General features: G+C 46.0%; 1 long non-coding RNA gene across 1 annotated transcript; it reads right to left on the reverse strand.

Annotated features, from left to right (window-relative positions):
* Positions 1 to 2,229: 2,229 nt before the first annotated feature.
* LOC140651297 (uncharacterized) lies at positions 2,230 to 7,139 on the reverse strand. The gene is made up of 3 exons (XR_012042339.1): positions 6,647 to 7,139; positions 4,235 to 4,339; positions 2,230 to 2,848 (listed from the first exon to the last, which is right to left on the reverse strand). It is a non-coding gene; the product is annotated as an uncharacterized lncRNA (long non-coding RNA).
* Between the last annotated feature and the right edge of the window lie 388 nt (positions 7,140 to 7,527).

Raw genomic sequence — 7,527 nt, forward strand, 5'->3', positions numbered from 1 at the left:
TCCTTCAGTACGTCGGCATCTTCAGAGACCTGCTGATTTCACTGGAGTTTCCGCTGAGCATAGCACACTAATGCCTGTGCTTTTTCTCTCTACTTCCTTGTTAGGGAAAGAGCATGAGATCTGGAAGACTGAATGGATCCCAAATGCACACAGTTGAAGCTTTCAGTTCCTTAAAGACAACTAACAAGGCAGACAGAAAATATTATTTGCATGGCATAAATCAGTTGTCAATATGAAGCAACTTCCTTTAGATTAATTAAACCCACAAATAAAATCTTTATTCAGAAGGGTACAGGGAAAATAGCCTGTATTGGGTTTATGTGGCAAGGTATTGGTAGCGGGGGGGGGCTACAGGGGTGGCTTCTGTGAGAAGATGCCAGAAGCTGTCCTCATGTCTGACAGAGCCAGTTCCAACCAGCTCCAAGATGGACCTGCCGCTGGCCAAAGCTGAGCCCATCAGCAACGGTGGTAGTGCCTCTGTGATAACATATTTAAGAAGGGGTAGAAACTGCTGCACAACAGCAGCCAGAAGAGAGGAGTGAGAATATGTGAGAGGAACAACTCTGCAGACACCGAGGTCAGTGAAGGAGGAGGGGAAGGAGGTGCTCCAGGTGCAAGAGCAAAGATTCCCCTGCAGCCCGTGGTGAAGACCATGGTGAGGCAGGCTGTCCCCCTGCAGCCCATGGAGGTCCATGGTGGAGCAGATAGCCATCCTGCAGCCTGTGGAGGACCCCACACCGGAGCATGTGGATGTGCCCTGAAGGAAGCTGTGACCCCATAGAGAGCCCGTGCTGGAGCAGGCTCCTGGCAGGACCTGTGGCCCCGTGGAGAGGAGCCCACCCTGGAGCAGGTTTGCTGGCAGCACTTGTGACCCCGTGGGGGACCCACACTGGACCAGTCCCTTCCTGAAGGACTGCACCCCATGGAAAGGACCCATGCTGGAGCAGTTAGTGAAGAACTGCAGCCCATGGGAAGGACTCACGTTGGAGAAGTTTGTGAAGGACTGTCTCCCGTGGGAGGGACCCCACGCTGGAGCAGGGGAAGAGTGTGAGGAGGAAGGAGCAGCAGAGACAACGTGTGATGAACTGAGTGCAACCCCCATTCCCTGTCCCCCTGTGCCGCTGGCAGGGAAGGAGGTAGAGAAGCCAGGAGTGTAGTTGAGCCCGGGAAGAAGGGAGGGGTGGAGGGAAGGTCTTTTAAGGTTTGTTTTTATTTCTCATTTTCCTACTCTGTTTCATTGGCAATAAATTAAATTAATTTCCCCAAGTCGAATCTGTTTTGCCCGTGACAGTAATTGCAGAGTGATCTCCCTGTCCTTATCTTGACCCATGAGCCTTTCATTATATTTTCTCTCCCCTGTCCAGCTGAGGAGGGGAGTGATAGAGTGGCTTGGTGCGCACCTGGCGTCCAGCCAAGGTCAACCCACCACATAGCCACACTTAAATTATTATTTAAGCCAAGGAAATGACTGACTCCCTGGCCAGACAGCATGTTTTTGTTACCTTGTCTCTTATGAACCTCATAACCACACTCCATGACTACACAAAGAGCTTCCTTCCATTTCCCCCTCCCCAAACAAACACGGCATGTCCCCTCTGCCGTGTGAATCAAACTCTGGTATCAGTGATGGAAATACATCTTCATGCACCGGCAGAACAAATGGTTCCTTATGTTCTTAGAGGAAGATAGGACACCAATAGAAGGTATTTTATGTTATTTCCTATTATTTTGTGGGGAGGATTCTGGGAGATAAGGGCTTTCTTAGGGGAAGTTATTAATAGGACATGTAAGTGGCGAGATACATCATGGTCATTTCCTTCACCTGAAGAATATGCACTGTTGGATTTAATTCTTGAGTAACTTTAGTGTCTTTTACAGAATCACTAGTTGTCTATGCCTTTTACAGAGAATCAGATATGGATGTTGGCAGTTTAGGGTAGAGAGGCAAGTTGAGATGTAGTAAATGGAATAAATGTGGATAAAACAGGAGTTTGGGAAAGAAGGAATCTTTTTCTGCTATCTGTAGAATTAAGGAAATGGGGCCATTTCCTTTAAGGAATAGAATTAAGGAAATGGAATAGAATTAAGTAGAATTAAGGAAATGGGGCCAAAACTCCTCATGGTCTTTTGTTGATTTGTCTTTTTGCTTCACAGCTGTCTGGGAATGCTGAGGTCTGGAGTGGTGGCTTGTAGCAGATTGAAGCACGGACTCCGATCGAGGGGTAAATCGAAGACCCTTTATTGACATCTTCCATGGCCTATATACTTTCTATTTGTTTACACACGCGCTACTGAGAGAACTCCTATTGGTCTACATGTCTTGTCCACGCGCCCCCCATGCGTCCCTTCAGCTAATACAATTGGCTATCTCCCTGCAACCCTGCAGTTCCTTCCCCCACAACAAAGGTGTTCCAGACGCACTGTCTCCTTTTTTCGGACATGACCCGGACCCTCAGTACTTCAATCTTGTTAACCCTTTCACTCCCACAATGCCTAATTCCTCCTCAATTCCCCCTTTTTGTTTTTCAACAACATATATTTTTTTGCACCAATTTCTGCAACATTCCTTGAACACATGACAACAAACAAGGTACAAACAGCAAGATACAAAAAAATATACCGATAACCAATAACCCAGTTTTTAACAATGATTCAGCGTTTGCGCTAAAGACACCCATATGTTGCTACTGTTCCAGGTTATCAGTGACATGGGGTTCGCTGCTGTTATGGTCGTCAGCGTCAGCAGTCCCCATGTCATTAGCAAGGGCAGGCTTGTCGGTGTCTTCATGATTTGCTTTTTCAAGGGCCGGTCTTACACATCGAGCAGGGATCCAGCGTGGTCCTTGCTCTGTGGAGACACAAGCGTATCCTCGACCCCATGTTATTAATGTATAAGGTCCTTCCCATTGTCCCGATTGTAGAGACCGTACCCACACTTTAACATCCTTGCTAGATACATCTATCCTATCGGTCGAACCAAAACTTAAAAAATGTCGAACAATTGGTGGTCGCTGTTCCAGTGCGGCCTCCCTAATATCTAAATAATTTAAGGTATAAACTGTTTTCCATAACCATACTTGGGGGCTTTCTCCCACCATTCCCCCTTTTTGTTTTTCAAGCATATGTTTTAGGGTTTGGTGACTGCATTCAACAATAGCCTGGCCTTGTGGGGAACGTGGAATGCCTGTTACATGTACTACACCCCATAGCTGTAAAAAGCGTTGGGTTTTCTGGCTAATGTACCCAGGCCCGTTATCTGTTTTGATAGTAGATGGCACCCCCAGGACTGTGAAAGCTGCAGTCCAGTGTCAAATGACATCTTTTGCTTTTTCTCCAGATTCTGCAGTTGCCCATAAAGCGCCCGAATAAGTATCGATAGAAATGTGCACCCATTTTTGTCTTCCAAATTCAGCTAAATGAGTGACATCTGTCTGCCATAATTGTAATGCGTAGAGACCTTGTGGATTTACCCCCGTTTTGCGGATGGCAGCAAAAGGTTGACAATGAGGGCACGCACGTACAATGGCGCGGGCTGTATCCCAAGAGAGGCCGAATTGTTTTCTTAGTGCTTTAGCTGACTGGTGAAAAAACTCATGGGATAGCTGGGCTTGTTTTATAGTTTGTGGTACTGGGGTTGCCCAAACTGGAGCGGTCAAGCCATCTGCTCTACGGTTACCTTCCGCGATAAAACCTGGTAGATTTGTATGGCTCCTGGTGTGTAGTACATAAAAATCGTTTTGCCTATGATTTAACTCATACCATAATTGTTTAAATAAAGAGAACAGCTGTTCCTTATTAACATGTTTGAACCATGCTTTCTCTAATCGTTGGACTACCCCGCATACGTATTGTGAATCAGTCACTATATTCAATGGTTCACTCCATTTTTGGAATGCTTTTATGACTGTTACTAATTCCACTATTTGAGGAGTGCCTTGGACCACGTGGATCTCTTCCTTCCAATGTCCCTCTTCTTTCCAAACTATGACTGCTCGGCCCGTTTTTCCTGACCCATCGGTAAACACAGTAATTCCAGAGACTGGTACAGGGCTGCATCTGGGTCAAGCAACTATTTCAATGTCTTTAAATTCCATAAATAATTTATGAGCTGGCATGTGGATGCTAAGTGTTCCCGCATAGCCTAGCAAAGCAGTTTGTCACAGTATGCTATTAGCTAAGCTCCAGTCCAAATGTTCTTTCGTCAATGGAATGTAAATTGTATGCACTTCCTCACCTCGTAACTGTACAGCACGTTTCCGCCCTTTACGGATTAACATCGCAAACATTTCCACTCTGGTAGTAATAGTTTTCACAGGCTGATATGGCAAAAACACCCATTCTATCAAAAGCAAAGGATCATTATTAGTTGCTACCCATTGCCCCAGTAGAGCTAACGGCTGGGTAATAGTGTTAATGATATAGAGCTGGAGGCCGTATCCGTCATGCACGCGATGGGCTTGTCGTGACTGTATTGCTTGTTCGACGTGAGCCAAGGCCTCCTTCGCTTCGGGAGTCAGTATACATTTGGAATCTAGTGCGGGATCACTTCTTAATAAATCAAAGAGAGGTTGTAGTGTATCATTTGTGATTCCCAGCAAGGGTCGAATCCAATTAATGGCACCAAGTATTCTTTGTACATCATTTAGAGTGCTGACTTCCCACTTCAAGGCCACTCTCTGAGGTTCAACAGCGCATTCCATGATTTTCCACCCTAAGTAACGCCAGGGGAGTTCCTTTTGCACCTTCTCAGGTGCCACTTGTAATCCAAATTTCTGTAATGCTTGAACTGTGTCTTTTACTACTAACTGTATATTGTCTACAGAAGCCCCAGAGATGAGTATATCATCCATATAATGATATATTAGTATTTGTGGGTATTGTTCTCGAACCCCGGAGAGTGCTCTTGCGACATATATTTGACATATTGTGGGACTATTTTTCATGCCTTGAGGCAAGACCGTCCAGTGATATCGTTGCATGGGTTCGCTGTTGTTAATTGAGGGAACCGAAAAAGCAAATCGAAGGCAGTCTTGGGCCGCTAAAGGAATTGTAAAAAAGCAATCCTTCAAGTCCATCACTATTATTGGCCAATGCGCAGGAATCATAGTAGGAGAAGGGAGTCCCGGCTGCAAAGCCCCCATGCTTTCGATCACTGCATTGATTTGCCTCAAGTCATGTAACAATCGCCATTTACCGCTTTTTTTCTTTATAACAAACACAGGGGTATTCCATGGACTTGTAGTTGGAACAATGTGAACTTGTTGTAACTGTTCTTGCACTAAATCATTCAGAGCGCGGATCTTTTCGTTTGTGAGGGGCCACTGATCCACCCAGACAGGCTCTATTATCAAATCTCAAGGCTTCGAATGCGGAGGCCATGGCTTGAGCCTGATGTTCGAATGACCCAACCTTCTGACAGGCCTCCATCATTTCTACCAAGTTGGGATTGCGTAAAGTCTGTAACACCCTTTTACAATCTACATTTGCATTTTCTACGACTAGCTTCATTAACAACACTTCCCTTGCTGTCTCATTTTCAACTTGTTTCTCTATTGCTTCTTTCAGCTTATCTATAAATGACATAAATGATTCAGCTATCCCCTGCTTTATAGAGACAAATGATTGAGTAGCCCTGTATCGGGAGTTTTCAGCAGAGCTTGGTATGCCAACTGGCGAGACTGCTGCAGAATAACAGGGTTCAATCTAGCTTGTAATTGCGGTGTCTGTACTGGTGCTTCCCCCATCAGCTGCGGTATTCCTGCACCTCGCAAGGGGTCGCCATCCAGCCATTCAAAATTAGCTATGGCGGCCATCTCACAGGCAGTCCGCCAATGTGCGTCAAACATTACCTTTTGTGTAGGTGTACATATTAACATGGATATCTGTTTAATATCATACGGGGTCAGTTCATAATTAAAAAACACGTTATTCAATAAACTTTGTACATATGGTGACCCAAGACCATAATCCATAACATTTTTTCGCAGTTCTTTCACTAGTCCAAATGGCAACCCTTGCCATTCTGTCCGCCCCTGAGCGTCTCGAATCACAGGACACACTATGAGAGCAGCAATAGCATGATCGCCGCTTTTTTCGGCTTGTTGCCGCAACTCCTGCCAATGTTTCCTTGGATCATAATCTGTTTCAACACATTCTAAGTCCCCACTATTTTTCTCCTTGTACGGGTCCTCTGCAAACAACGAATCCATATTCCTAGGTGATGGTGGTGGTGAAAAATCGGGCGAGGGAGGTGCAGTGGGCGCTAGTTCGTTAGCTGTGGCAGCCGCCACTTCTTTTTGTCTTTCTCTTACAGTGGCTGCTGCAGCGGCAGCCGTTACAGCTCGATCTGCCTTTTGTTGCTTTAACGAGTCTGTAACTAAGCACCACGTGGTTAACAAGCCCGTGGCACTGGAATCCCCCTTGGTAGCCGCATCCCATAAAACCTGTCCAGCTGTTTCCCATGTACATATTTCAAATATCTCAGTCAATTCTGGAGCTACACCTCGGCTTTTAAGCCAGGCGAGCAGCATGCACAGTTGCGTCTCATCATACTTAATGCCGCACTTTTCTAATATCTTCTTAAACACAGTTACCACCGATTTTTCTTCTGCAGACATTGTTGCCCCCATTGTCCCTGGCTGCTCACCTGATCTAGGCGATTACTTTGTCCGGACTTTTCAGCTCTCCAACCGCTGATTACACGTTCAGCCAGGCTCCGCTACCGGTCGCTCTTTCCTGCGATTCTGTCCCGCAGACTTCAAGTTTCTGTCCCGCAGACTTCATGTCTCCTGTTCGCAGACTTCAAGTCCCCTGTTCGGGCGCCATTTGTAGCGGATTGATGCACAGACTCCGATCGAGGGGTAAATCGAAGACCCTTTATTGACATCTTCCATGGCCTATATACTTTCTATTTGTTTACACACGCGCTACTGAGAGAACTCCTATTGGTCTACATGTCTTGTCCACGCGCCCCCCATGCGTCCCTTCAGCTAATACAATTGGCTATCTCCCTGCAACCCTGCAGTTCCTTCCCCCACAACAAAGGTGTTCCAGGCGCACTGTCTCCTTTTTTCGGACATGACCCGGACCCTCAGTACTTCAATCTTGTTAACCCTTTCACTCCCGCAATGCCTAATTCCTCCTCAGATAAATCAAAATTGTGACATGCAACTACTAACAGATCTAAATTGCTTAATACGCTCGGGTTAAACTGTAACTATCTCAAACCCTTCGAGCCCCACATTGGGCGCCAAAAAGGACTGTTGTGGTTTAGCTTCACTCGGCAACTAAGCACCACACAGCCGCTCACTCACCCTCCCCTCCCTGGTGGGATGGGGGAGAGAATCGGAAGAGCACAAGTAAGAAGATTCGTGGGCTGAGATAAGAACAGTTTAATAATTGGGAAAAAGAAAAAAAATTGTAATGAAAAGGAAAACAACAAAAGAGAGAGAGAGAGAGGAACAAAACCCAGGGGGAAAAAAAGTGATACAACCGCTCACCACCCGCCGATCGTCGCCCAGCCAGTCC

The sequence above is a fragment of the Ciconia boyciana genome, chromosome 4 (genome assembly GCF_034638445.1).
Source record: "Ciconia boyciana chromosome 4, ASM3463844v1, whole genome shotgun sequence".
In the NCBI taxonomy this organism is placed as follows: Eukaryota; Metazoa; Chordata; class Aves; order Ciconiiformes; family Ciconiidae; genus Ciconia; species Ciconia boyciana.